General features: G+C 35.3%; 1 protein-coding gene and 1 pseudogene across 1 annotated transcript in view; both read left to right on the top strand.

The window, feature by feature from the left end:
* The first annotated feature begins 3,937 nt into the window (after positions 1–3,937).
* The window catches only part of LOC109160445 (disease resistance protein RPM1-like), an 81,448-nt gene continuing 70,510 nt past the window's right edge, over positions 3,938–14,875 (top strand). Inside the window, exon 1 of the mRNA XM_019308741.1 lies at positions 3,938–3,959. The gene's annotated coding sequence lies outside the window, so the exon portion shown is untranslated. The remainder of the gene's footprint in view (positions 3,960–14,875) is intronic.
* On the top strand, positions 3,959–14,371 carry LOC109160442 (annotated as a pseudogene).

Below are 14,875 nucleotides of genomic sequence, written 5' to 3'. Positions count from 1 at the left end.
GCACTTCTCAATTTGAGAACTTGCCTAAATCCACTAAAAGCTCAATATTTAAAGTACACTGTTTGGAACCTGAGATTACACAATAAAATGATCTTTCCTACCAAACTATTGAAACCTAAACACATGTACTACTTTCTAGGGGAATTTAGTATCCTATTCTCAAAGACTCTCGTACCTCACAAGATTAATGTTGAATGCTTGAGATCTACAATAAAGGACATCCCCTATTTATAGTAGCTATTCCTAACAGATTCGTGAATAACAAACTATTCCTAATCAAAATAGAACTAGAAAATCTTCAACAACAAATCCCCTTAGAACTAGTATTCTTCAATAACTATTCCTCTTAGTACTGATATTCCTTTATAGAACTGGAATTCTTTTTGCAAATAACTTTGACAAAATACTTTGAGTCAACAAAGTATATCTAAATTTTGCTCTTACTTATAAGTTATCACACAAAAATCATCTGATGAGTTATTTATGCAGATAAATATAACTAAACTTTGCCCTTACCTAGTTACCTATAATTGAACTTGATTCACCCTATGAGAGTCTAAATGACACCTAGCCTAAAAGTAACCAAATGACGAATTCGAAGGACTTCCTAAATTCAATTTTATTGGGTCAAACTTGATAAGACTTGGAAAACAACTCCAACAACGTAACTATAATACTAAAAAAAAAAACAAGGAAAACGAGCGATAATAGGGGGCAATCGTACCAGTTAAGTTAGTCTAGTAATTGATTTGGTAATCATATATTCACATGATTCAAAATGTATCATATGAAAGGAAAATGAGTAATAATCGGGTAAAACATGTTACCAAGTAAAGTTGGTCTGGTTATTGACTTGGTAATAATATGGTTTCAAGTTTAATTCTTAGTAAGAGCGACCTATTACTTGTTTACCCATTGCTCCCCATTAGTACTATATATTCGCTACTAACTATAGTTTTGAGCATAGTAGTAAATGTTTAATCATGCGAAATATGAGGATTCAAGAGTGGACATCACATATATTTGTACCACAAAATAGTCACTTACAATGCCATTTTTGTTATTTTTTTCAATAGAAAATATAGAAGATGATAATAAGTAAAAGAATATGATAATCCAGTGACGGACCTAGAAAATTATCTAAGTGGAAGCGAATATTAAATGACGTTACAAATGTCAATGACAAAATATCAAATAACCAAAATAAGGTTAAAATACAAAATACATTATAAATTACAATATATTTATGAGACATAATCAATTAGATTAAATTTTAATTTCTTTTAGTTAGATCGATTTTTCTAAATTAATTCGAATACAATAAAGTATATTATAAACTTGTATACTATATTAATTAAATGATTTATAAAAACTAGACTAAAAGAGCATTTAATTTGTTAATTAAATTATTCATAAAAAGTAGACTAAAAACATTTAATTTATCTTGTGAAAAAATGAAAGAGAGGAGATAATTAAAAATGTTGCTAACGGAAAATGCATTTTTAGTCTCTCAATTGTTCCTTACTAGCCATTTTACCATTGCAATATACACCTCTAACTTTTCAAAAAAAAAAAGTTATAATTTTAAGAGCAACAAAACTATAAAACTCTATTAAAATTTTACTTAGTACATGTGTATTTAAAATTTTATTATTGTTACTCATTATAACTTTTTCAAATTTGGTATTTGATCTGCAAAATAGAGAACTAACAACCTTCTTCTATAAAATTTTCCTCTTTAACTATGGTACATCGTCCTTATTTTCCCTACTCAAACTTGTTAAAATCAAAATTTTTATTTTGCAAAAAAAAAAATATTGAGACTAAAGAAAGATTATAATTAATGAAGAAACATTAAAAACTACTAAAATACACATGTACTAAGTAAAATTTAATAGAGTTTGAATAGTTTTGTTGCTCCAAGGTAGGGCTATAAACGAATCGAACACAAAAGAACAGAGTTTGTTCATATTTGTTTGTTAAGATTTGTAGAGCATTCGTGTTCGTGTTTATTTGTTAATGTTTTGAAAATCATGTTTGTACGTGTTCGTTTGTTAATCGTTTGTTAGTATTTATTAATGTTCGCGAACATGTTTATTTGTTTGGTCAATTATGTGTTTCTGAACAACCAAACAACTTTGTTCATGAATGCTAAACAAACAAACACGTGTACATGTTCATGATCATAAATTGTTCGTGAATAAGAAATAGTCTTTGTTCATTAATAAAAAATAAACAAACAACACAACAACTATAATAATAATACAAATAACTCCAAAAGTAACATTTAATATCAAAGTAAAAAAGCGAGTTTGTTCATGAATATTATTAAATGAACAATAAACGATATGATATTGTTCACACGCTCTTAGCAAACGAGCATACAAATGTTCAGACTCTATTCGTTTATTGAACGAACAGTATAATTTGTCATTTTATTTTCGTTTACCTTAATAAGCGAATATAAACAAATATTTACCGAACACAAATGCAAGTAGTTTACTGAAAGCTTTGTTGCTTACCCTCCTACCGTCTTACTCTAGTGGCATGTTTGGTTCATGGAATAGGTCAGGAATGGAATAACATTCCTTGGAATAGACCTATTTCATCGTTTGGTTGGATCATTTTGTCATGGGAATAACATTCCTAGGAATGAGCTATTACCTTCGCAAGGGGAATAGCCATTCCTAGGGGGGGGGGGGGGGGGGGCTTGGTATTCGCTATTCCCATGCCCTTGGGAATAGCTTTTATATCACAAATACGAAAAATATACTTTGCACATTATATAATATTTATATTTATTTAATGACTATAATGTACTATATAAATGTATATATTTAACTAATTATTTATGTATCAATCTATCAATAAATATATATTTCAATATATATATATATATATATATATATATATATATATATATATATATATATATATATATATATATAATTAACTGTATAAGACTCCTTAATTATGGAGCCTTGGCTCCTAAATTAAGTAGTCTGCCCATCTGCATGCCTAGAGGATGGGAATTGCAAGCTTGCCTAGCAAATGAGTATTGCAATTGAAATTATGGAGCCTCCTTCTATAGGAGCCTCAAGGCTCCATTCCTCACTCCTCCAACCGATGTGGGATAAGTGGGAAAATAAATATAAATATAAATATGTATTTGTATAATAATAATAATAATAATAATTATTATTATTATTATTATTATTATTATTATTATTATTTTTATTATTATTATTATTATTATTATTGTTGTTGTTATTCTCTCTCACACACACATGCATATACATGTATGTATATAAGTATATACATACATACATACATATATATATATATATATATATATATATATATATATATATATATATATATATATATATATTATTTTGTATAAGGGTATTTATGTCTTTAAAACCTATTCTATTTCTATTCCTTTAACCAACCAAACACTGGAATACAATTACTAAAGTCTATTCCTTCCACCAACCAAACAATAGAATACAATTCCTATTCTATTCATTACCTATTCCATTCCTTGTGGAATAATATTCCTATTCCCTCCAAATTCATTACGTGAACCAAACGTGCTATAGATGTTAAAATTAAGGTGTAACTTTTTTGAAGAGTTAAGTGTATATATTATAACTACAAAAAGTTAGAAACGAGACTAATTAAACAACTAGTAAAGAATAATTGATGGACGAAAAATAAATTTTTTCTACCTAGAATTTTCTTGTGAATCACATAGCATTTGAATTGACTCGTGGAGTCATGGCTGTTGTTTTGGTCCACTTTGGCCTTCAATTGTTGAGAATGCAGTAGTTCTACGTCTTGGTCACGGCTTAACTACTGGCAATTACAAAATAAGAGATAAAGAAAATCATTTCGTTTTGCGCTCTAAAATCATATCATGTTTGAGCACTCCAATTCTTCGCCGGTGAAGTTAACAAGCCATCGAAGTTTCGATCTGTACCAATGACGGAGGCTGCTGTAACGTTTGTATTGGACCAACTCTCAGTGCTGATCCGTGAAGAGTACTCGCTCTTGGGAGGGATTATATTAGAGATGATGCGCAAGCTTTCCATCGTTTGACGGCAGTTTTGAGAGTTGCAGACGAGAGGGAAGAAATTGATCCTCAAGTTCAAGCATGGGTGAAGATAATTCCGGAGCTGGTTTATGACACTGAAGATGTTCTTGACGAATTCCAGTTCCGCTTTGGAGGTAGCCGGACCAATGGAGGGTTGCACAATAGGATCAAGAACAAATACACTTCCGTCAAGAACTTGAGAGCTCGGCGAAGGCTTGCTCTTGAACTGCGAAGGATCAAGGCTAGAGTCAACAACATCTCTCAGGAACAGCCAAGGTTGTTGTTAACAACCTCTGATCACACTATGCACAACAGCAACAAAAGGGTGTATGATGGCCGAAGGGATGCCCTTTTGCTAAAAGACTCGGATCTGGTAGGCAGGGGCGGAGCCAGGATTTATTGGTGCCGGGGGCCAATCACAAAAGAGAGGATCCAATCGTCACCGCTCGTAGCCCAAGTTCACCGCGGTTGTCATCATCAACTCAACTAAGAAAACGAAAGAGAGGATTTAGCTACCATTTAATTACAATATCTAGACTTTTTGTTGGGGCGAGGATTGATGAATCCATCTCAAATATAGAATAATTCGTTAAAAATCCAAAGATTTAAAGAATAAAAAAGAAATGAAAAATTACCTATAGACTTCAGCTTGAAAATTGAAGCGAAATTACGTGTGTATTTGTTGTGCCTATCCGGTTTGGATGGTTTGAATATAAAACATACCTTAGAAGCTTTTTGGTCAAAGTACTTGCGAGGTCCCTGTACTATAACGTTTTGTTTAATGTAGTCTTTATACCTTTATTTTGTTCAATTTAGTCCATGTAATTTTAAAAAGTGGTGCAATTAAGAACAATAGTTAATGGTGTTAATGTTACAGTTAACATAGGTTACATGGCGGCTGACAATATTTATAATCCTACTCATTTATTACATTATAGATATTTAAAATTAATTATTTTTACCACCAATATATTAAATTAGTATGTCCAAAATAAATAAGTATAACCATGTTTCTAATGAGATTTGGACAATTGTCCGTAATTTCACCACTTTTTAAAGTAGAGGGACTCAATTGAACAGAATAAATGTACAAGCACTAAAATGAACAAAACACTATAGTTCAGGGACTTCATAGACATTTTGACCAAGCTTTTTTGAATGGAGAAAATATTTTGATGAGGCGCCATAAAATAACTAAATAAAAAAAATTTGGGAGGCCAAGCCCCCCTTGCTGCTTCTCTATACTACGTAGTAATAAAAAAGAAGAAAATTTGAGGGGGGGGGGGGGGGGGGGGGGGGGGCAAGGCCCACTGGAGCTCTCAGGTGGCTCCGCCCCTGCGAGTGGTAGGTATTGACAATCCAAAGTTTTCTCTTGTTAATCGCCTACTTGCTGTAGATAAAGTTTTGAGAGTCCATTATGTAGTGGGTATGGGGGGATTGAGGAAAACTACCTTGGTTAAAAAGGTTTTTGATGATGCACGAGTGGTAAATCACTTCCAGCGTCGTGTGTGGCTTACAGTTTCTGAAACTTTTGATGTTGATGAGTTGCTAAAAGATGCAATTCGGCAGATAATAAAGCAAACCAATCAACAGCTCCCTCAAGATTTTGTAGCCATGAACTCTGATAAGTTGAAAGAATTCATCAATGACATTCTTTCAGGCCAATCATATATCATTGTTTTGGATGACATATGGAAGGGTTCTGCTTGGATGGAATTCAAATATGTTTTCCCTCGTCAAAGTTTTGGTAGCCTTTGTCTACTCTTTAGAGCCTTTGTCTCCTAAAGATTCATGGATTTTGTTTTGCAAAGAGACATTCTTAGATGGTTCATGTCCTCCACACTTGGTGAACATTGCTAAAAACATCTTAAAGAGATGTGATGGTCTACCCCTAGCGATTGTGGTGATAGCTGGGGTGTTGGCTACAAAGAGTGCGAGCATTGAAGAATGGGAAAGATTCCAGAAGAGTCTCAACATCCAAATGGAAATCAATAATTGGATGAAGAGCATGAAGAATCTACTTTCCCTCAGTTACTATGATCTTCCATATTATCTCAAGTATTGCTTTTTATACTTGAGCATCTTTCCTAAAGATGTTATCATAAACAAAAATATAGTGATTCGACTATGGATTGCAGAAGGATTTGTTAGGGAAAACAACCAACAAGTAAAAGAAGAAGTTGCTGAATCATATCTCACTGAATTACTTCATCGAAACTTAATTCAAATTGTAGAGAAGACTAACAATGAAAGGATGAAGGGCTTTCGAGTGCATGATATTTTGCGAGAAGTTATTCTTTCCAAGTCAGTAGAGCAAAACTTTACAATCATTGTCACTGGGCAAAACACAGAACCTTCCAACAAGTATCGACGCCTAGCAATCCATAGGTTTGATGACCAGATTTTGAAGTTCACTTCACCAAAAATGCATCTTCGCTCTTTACAATTCTTTGAACCACTTTCAAGCTCAGCGTCATCTTCATTGTCCAAGATCTTTACTGCCAAATATATTCCTTTAAAAGTATTGGATTTAAGGGGCACTAGTACAACAAACATCAATAAAATCGAATAATTCGCGTCCAAAGTTTGAACTTTGGACGCCTAAAGTGTAGTGCGGTGGCATTTTGTAATTAAAATGCCACTATATAATTTATTTTTTATTTTTTTTGAAATTAAAAAGATTAGGCGTCCAAAGTTATAGAACTTTGGACGCCTATTATCGCGCGTTATTTTTTAAAAAATAATCGGCGTCCAAAGTTGTATCACTTTGGACGCGCTCATGCTTTAAAAAAAAAATTTTTAATTAAATATTTATGCCTTTTTTCTCTCAAAATATTCTCGCCTCTCTCAGGCCTCTCTTCTCTCTGCGACGGAGAAGCTCTCCAGAGCTCAAGAGCTTGCGACGGTTTCGTTGTGTCTTCTCTGCCGGAATCGCGTCTGTAGCAGAGTAATATGTCTTCTCAGATTTGTCTTACCCCGCGCCTCTGAACATTTTTTTCCCGCTCCGACTAAAACCCTAACCGAGAGAGATGGGACGAAGAACCTAAGAATCGACGTCGAATTGCATTCATAACCGGTGAGTCACTCAGCTACAATTGACTTTGCTTAGCTCCATTTCCTTCCCCTCCTGCGTTTTGTTGCTCTCTGTTCTCACTCTTCACTCTGACCTTTTTGTTCAAATTTCTTCTGCTTAGATGATGGAATTGAAGCTATGGACTGCATCGATATATATTTGGGTACGAATTCGTCGTTAATCAGTACCAATTTATAGTTTTTGAGGTGTTATTACAATTTTGAATTCAAAAAATATGTTTATTTGTATTAACGATACTCAGTCACTAGTAATTTGTTCCAATTTTTCCTACATCGTGAGGAACTATGAGAAGGATTCTCGTTGTTTCGAGTAGTGAACCTAGGATCTGTTCGTTGTATAATATGTCACTTGGGATTGAACTCAAATGTCATATTGTATAATATGCCCCACCTTTAATATTTCATGTTTTTCCACTAAATTTGTGAAATGAATTATGCAGATTAAAGTCTGGGTTAATGTGATATCTTTTCATGCATATGCTGATATTTCTTTTGAGAGTTCTTCAGATGTAAGTATTTCTTTTCCTATTTATTGGCATCTGGAAATCCACTCTGAAAGGGAAGAACTAGTGTTTGAGCCTAAGTCCATTGTGTTTCAAGAATGGAACTGGGGAAATTATTCCTTTGATTTTAACTGGCTATTGAATTACTAAATTAAACAATCCTAATCTTTACTATATTACTTGTATGTAAGCCTCGCATTATTGTCTATGTTTCATCACCCTTACACTTTTCATAATATACATGCCACACACTAAGCAAGAGGTAAACACTGATTTTTCCATAAATGAGATAGTATTCCTATTGCAATTGCAAGAAAGAACCAGCGGCTTTCCTCTTCTTGCATGCATGGCTTATTACATTTTACGCATGGCTGATTATAAACATTGCATGCATGAGGTTGCATCAGGTTATGAGAGAAAGGAAATAAGCTTTCTTTTGGGAGATACAGAGGCCACTGCTGGTGTCCTTACGGTTGTTCATTCTTTTTCTAATTTTTCTACTAAAAACTAATCTAGCTAGTATGCTACTTATCAGCTGTTGTGATTTGCTAAAGATTATTATTTGATCTGGATTGTAGCACTTTGGACTGAAAGCGGATCAAGCACCTGTAATCTTAATACAGTCCAATGATGGTTACAGGAGGGGAAGTTGAAGCCATATATAAAATCAGAGCCTATTCCCGAAGTCAACAATGAGCCAGTTAAGGTGGTTGTTGCTGATAACCTGGAAGATTTCGTGTTTAACTCGGGGAAGAATGGTGTGTATCTAGACCACTAGTTCAGTTGGAGGATATGCATTGTTGCCTTTAGTAAGGATCAGAAAAGAATTATATATATAAATATGTTTTGTATTGTTACAGTTCTGATAGAATTCTATGCACCCTGGTGTGGCCACTGCAAGAAACTGGCTCCAATCTTGGATGAAGTTGCAGTTTCATTCGAGAATGACCCTGATGTCACGATTGCAAAAATGGTAAGAAATTTTCATCCTTGAAAATTGTGTTTGTTACAGAATGTGGAAGCTAAATTCATTTCCATTTGTCATATTCCTAGGATGCAACTGCAAATGATATCACGAGTAATAGATTTGAAGTTGAAGGGTTCCCAACCCTATACTTCGTATCTGCAAGTGGTAACTTGGTCCATATGAAGGGGATAGATCAAAAGAGGACTTTATTGACTTTATCCAGGAAAATAGTGATATACGTAGCAATACAGACTCTGCTGCATCAAAAGAACCAGCCAAGGATGAGCTCTGATCTGAGGAGGAGGTAATTAGTTGTTTCTCTTAAAGCATTGTTTTATAAATGTTTTATTTTGGTATTTAATTTCATCGTTGTAAATTCATTCCTACCTTAAATCGATTCGACAAAGTTTTGTTTTAATTTCTTTAAAGTAAATAACAACTAAGCTATTATTTGGATCATCTGGTGAGGAAATTAATTCACTTTTTATTCTAATTTTTATGTGCAGGTTTGAAGTCTTTAGTTTTTACAAAAACATGGAAGGACTCGTTCAAGTTATTTTTTGTTTTTCATATGTATTAGTTTAGAGTTAAAAATAACATATTTTGAAGTTTACTATCTAGTGTGAGGTTTTTGGAGCATTTGCAATCTTATATATAACTTCAACAATATCATGAATTACAAGACGCGATTTATTTAAATCAATATATGAGATTTAACTTCAACAATATCATAAACATTTCATGACCAGTACATACTCAAGGTGGGTGTTGGTCTTTCTGCACAATGCATAAGCGGGTTTACAGCCTTGGATATCCCTCTTCCTCGCGGACCTCTCTGGTAATGCTATTATCTTATCTGTGAAATTGAATCCTCTTGATTTGCGGTTGGCAACTGCTGAAACGAAACTCCTTTGATGCAGTCATGCAGGATCTTGGGAGATGTTTTCATGGGGCGGTATCACACAGTGGAAATCCAAATCAGAAGATTGTGAAAAGGAAATACAGGAATGGCAGAAAGAGATATCCGCTGCAACAACAACCATTAGCTCGAGGGATCTTGGGTGGTATTAACTCTAATCATTTTCTTTTGAGTTCACTAGGGATGCTAAGCAAAGCAAATATTGTAGGCAGTCGGCTTATTTGCATCTATACTTGCCTTTATATGTTTGTTAGGAACTTCTGAAAAAGATAGCTCCTACATGGATGAATGAAGGACCCTGAAGCTGATAAAGCTTTTGGCTGGGTACTCTTGGTCTTGCAAGAGGTAAAGTAGTCCCAAGTGTTTGTTTTCTTGTTGTTTGTGTGAATTTCAGCTTTTAGGCCTTAGTTTTACATTGATTTTGAGTATTGAACTTCTGTGATTGTTGGGACATTTTTCTTGCTTTGAGCATGAGGATATTTTATGTGGTTGATAAAGGTTATCACAATATTACATCTTAAGTAATTTATTTTAATTGTTAACATTTAGAATTTGTAACTTATTTGTAGTAAAATGTTATTAGAATTGAAATTTTAGATTGGTGTGTTTTAGTTGATAGAATTGGTGTGTAGTATACATATTAAATTGATTAATGTTGAAATATATTATTTGAGAGTTATGCTGGGATGTACAGGAAAATATTTGTAGTTTTAGAAAAAAAAAATGTTTTTTTTTTAATTTTTTTACTATACGCGTCCAAAGTTCAGAAACTTTGGACGCGTATAGTATTTTTTTTTAAAATAAATAAACACTATACGCGTCCAAAGTTCGTTCACGAACTTTGGACGTGAATTATCATTTTTCGCGTCCAAAGTTCTTCAACTTTGGATGCGAATAATCATTTTGCGCGTCCAAAGCTACTTTGGACGCTGATTGTTTATACAATCAGCGTCCCCGACATCTGTGTCCCAGCTACTTTGGACGCGAATTAGCCTTAACTTTGGACGCGAATGACTGTTTTTGTACTAGTGGGGTGCTGAACTAGAGGAAATTCCAGAGGAGGTTTTCAATTTGTTTCAATTGAAGTACTTGAGTTTGAGAAGAACAAAGTTGAGAAGCGTTTCTAAATCTATAGGGCGTCTTCAAAACTTAGAGACACTTGATTTGAAGGACACTAATGTGGTTGAGTTGCCAGCTGAGCTCTTAAAACTTTGTAAACTCCGACATCTCCTTGTGTACTGTTACCGAGATAGGTGGATTAATCCTTGGATTGATACACAAAGCTTTAATGCTCCATTTAAGATTGGAGAATTACTGTCTTTACAAAAGTTGTGTTTCATTCAAGCAGATGATACTAATGTAGTGTCTGAGATAGGAAAGCTAACACAACTAAGAAGACTAGGAGTTACAAAACTGAGACATGAGGATGGCAAAGAATTTTGTTCATCATTTGAAAAATTGACAAATCTTTGCTCTTTATTTCTTGAGTCAAATTCAGAGGATGAGATCCTTGATATTCAGCATCCTCTATGTGCGGTTCCTCTTCGTCTTCATACATTACAATTGATAGGGAGTCTGGAAAGAGTACCTCAATGGTTATCCTCACTTGTAGGCTTAACCACTACTGTACACTTGAATTGGAATAGAATTGTTGAAGATCCATTACCCTTTTTCCAAGATCTGCCCATGGTAGCACATCTTGTTCTTTCAAAGTCTTATGAAGGGGAAGGATTGTGCTTCAAGGCCAAAAAGTTCTCAAAGCTCAAGCATCTGTGTATCTGTGGGCTGTGGCTGCGAGGCACTGAAATGGATAAGAATGGAGGCAGGTGCACTGCTTCATCTTGAACAGTTTGAACTGGGAGAATGCAAATTGGTTGAGCAGATGCCGATGGGTATTGAACTTTTGTTTTATCTTAAGGTAATTACTATCTATGACCTGGCTGACAAATTCATTTCAAATTTAGACTCAGAAAGCAAAGCAAGTGAAATATATAAAAAGATATCTCACATCCCAAAAATTAGCATTTCCCATATCATAGATGGTAAGCGGAAGTTTTTTCATTTTGGTGTGTGATTTAATGCTGGTGGTCATCACGCGATTTAGTACGTTATGTTGTATATATACACTTTGTGATTTTAATTTAGTTGTTTTTTAGATCAGAGTATTAAAAATTTTTATTGTCATATCTAAATTAATTGATAGTAGATTTTCATATGATTTTATTATATTGTCTAATACTCTTTGAAAATGTTCATCACCAAAGATTTATCCACAAGGACCACAAGTCGTTTAATTTGCAGCATAGGTCTTTATAATGCCACCTTTTGGGGAACAATAATATTAGAGTGATGATCTCGTTAACAAACTTTTTCTAATGTTAACTTACTTACACTTGATGCTATACTTTAGTGTCATAACTGGACTTTTAAACGGAAAAAGAAAGACCCGGACCACCTCGTAGTTTACACTCAAAAATGGTTAAAAATAACTCAATTTATGACATTTAAATAGTTTGGGCAATTTAATTATGGATTTAGATTTCAGATGATAGATGGATTTAATGAAGGTGCATTCAAATTTGATAACATTTTCCTTTCGTCGAGTTAATTTTTTTTTTTTCCATCTGCGCAGTCTACTTTTCACAAAACAAAACTAATTTAGCCGAGTTAATTTTAATCATAAAAGGATAACTAACCCAGTTTGTGCTCTTTAAAAACAAAACAAGAAAAGCTCAATAGTTTATAATTCTAATTTCAAAAACACAGTAAATATATTAACCAAAACAATGAATATAAGCATCATTACATTAACAAACATAGCACTCGCTTTTGATTCACCATATTAAATAAGCTACAGATTGCATTATGGGAAACAAAGTGAAAGTACAAGAAAGAAGCCTTCAACACCGCAACCCAATGAAGTCTTCTGTATTAGGACTATATTAATCATATTAGACTAACACTATATTATTCGTGTTAGACTAGGATTTTATCTACTAGTATGAATCCTTTGGAATTAATTTATTCAGATATTTGGGGCCCGGTGCCATTACTTTCTGCGTCTGGCTATAAATATTTTGTGTTGTTTGTGGATGATTACACTCGTTATATATGGTATTATCCCATGCACGCTAAATCTGATTTGTATGCTATATTTGATAAGTTTCGGTCACTCGTTGAACGTTCTTTTTCTAGCAAGATTATTTCCTTTCAATCTGATTTAGAGGGGAAATATAAAAAGCTTGGTTTCAATCCACTCTTGCTTCGCTGGGTATTCGCCACAGGCAATCTTGTGCGTATACTCACGAGCAAAATGGTCGAGTGGAACGCAGACATCGTCATGTGGTTGAGACAAGGCTGTCTTTAATGGCTCAAGCATTTGTCCCGCCGTCTCGTTTTTGGGACTATGCTTTTGAAACGGCTGTGTATCTAATTAATAAAATGCCTACTCGTGTTCTGTCCGATGAGTCCCCTAACTTCCGTTTACATCGATCTCCCCCGTCGTACTCTTAATTGTGAGTGTTTGGCTGTTTGTGCTTTCCTGTCCTACGTCCTTATAATCGCAATAAACTCTAGTTTCATTCATCTCCCTGTGTCTTTCTAGGCTATCCTCCGTCTTATCGTGGCTATCATTGTTTGGATACTAACACTAACAAGGTTTTTATCTATCGCCATGTGCGATTCGATGAGACTGTGTTTCCCTTTGTTTCTCCTATTGCCTCGCAGGTTGCTACACCGCGTTCCGAACCGTGGGCTACTGCACCAATTGTGATAGGCCAAGGAAGTGATGTCTCGACCACGGTTACTGATGGCGCTCGGCAAATTCACGAGCCCGTGGCGGCTTTTGGCGGTGATGCTGGTCACGATCACGAGCAGTCTGCATCAAGTGAGCGGACTGTCTCGGACCAGCAGGTTGAGCAGCGCGGCAGGCCGCACGGACATCCTCGACGTGCTACTCTGCCTCCTCGGTCGCATAGCATGAGCACTCGCAGCTCCGGCCCGCATCAACATGTTGCCTTAACCACTATTTCCACTATATTGCCTGAGCCTACCTGTTACTCTCAGGCAGTCATGTTTCCTGAGTGGCGTGATGCAATGGACGCGGAGTTCAATGCCTTGGTCCATAATCATACATGGTGTCTCGTTCCATCTCAACTAGGTATGAATGTTGGTTGCAAGTGGATTTTCAAAACCAAACGGAAGGCCGATGGTTCAATAGACCGTCATAAAGCAAGGTTAGTAGCCAAGGGATTTAATCAGGTTGTTGGAGAGGACTTTTTTGAGACCTTTAGTCTTGTGGTTAAGCCCATTACGGTTCGTCTTCTCTTTTCTTTAGCCGTATCTCGTGGGTGGTCTATTCGCCAGTTGGATATTCACAACACCTTTTTAAATAGCGAGCTAGCCGAAACTGTTTACATGCGACAGCCACCTGGTTATGAGGATAAGTCGTTACCTAATCATGTATGTTTGCTTAAAAATCTCTATACGGTCTCAAACAGGCTCCACGTGCGTGGTTCACAAGGCTACATGATTTTCTTGTCTCTTTGGGCTTCTCGCCTTCTAAGACGGATGTATCTCTTTCTATCTATTCTCGTGACAATATTCATCTGTATTTCTTGGTGTATGTTGATGACATTTTAATTATGGGTTCTGACTCAGATCGTGTTACTGCTCTTATTGATAAATTAGCACTTGAATTTAAGGTTCGTGATATGGGTGTGCCTTCTTTCTTCTTGGGAATAGAAATTGTCATGTTATCTGGCGGTATGCTTTATCCCAACAACGGTACATGAAGGATATTCTCAAACGTGCTGGCATGGTGGACTGCAAGCCAGTAATCACACATGTCTCTTCTGTGAAAATCACAGACGACGTGGTCGTTCCCTATGCCGATCCAACACAATACATGAGTCTTGTTGGTGTTCTCCAATATCTTACGGTAACTCGTCTGGATCTATCTTATGCTTGTTAATCTATTGTGTCAACATATGCATGCTCCCACTACTACAGACTGGGCCTCTCTAAAGAGAGTCCTGCGGTATGTCAAAGGTACCCTGAATCTTGGCCTGCATATTTCTCGGTCTACATCTATGGATATTCACGCCTATTCTGACTCAGATTGGGCTGGCGATCCGAATGACCGCAAATCTACTAGTGGTTTTGCTGTGTTCTTGGGCAGTAATCTTATATCTTGGGTTTGTCGGAAGCAACGGACTGTGGCACGTTCTTCGACTGAAACAGAATACAAGGGACTCGCTGATGTATCTGCAGAAGTTACATGGCTCGTTTCTCTGTTA

The sequence above is a fragment of the Ipomoea nil genome, unplaced genomic scaffold (genome assembly GCF_001879475.1).
Source record: "Ipomoea nil cultivar Tokyo-kokei standard unplaced genomic scaffold, Asagao_1.1 scaffold2847, whole genome shotgun sequence".
NCBI classification, from domain to species: domain Eukaryota; kingdom Viridiplantae; phylum Streptophyta; class Magnoliopsida; order Solanales; family Convolvulaceae; genus Ipomoea; species Ipomoea nil.
This window is presented reverse-complemented; position numbering and strand designations above follow the sequence as displayed.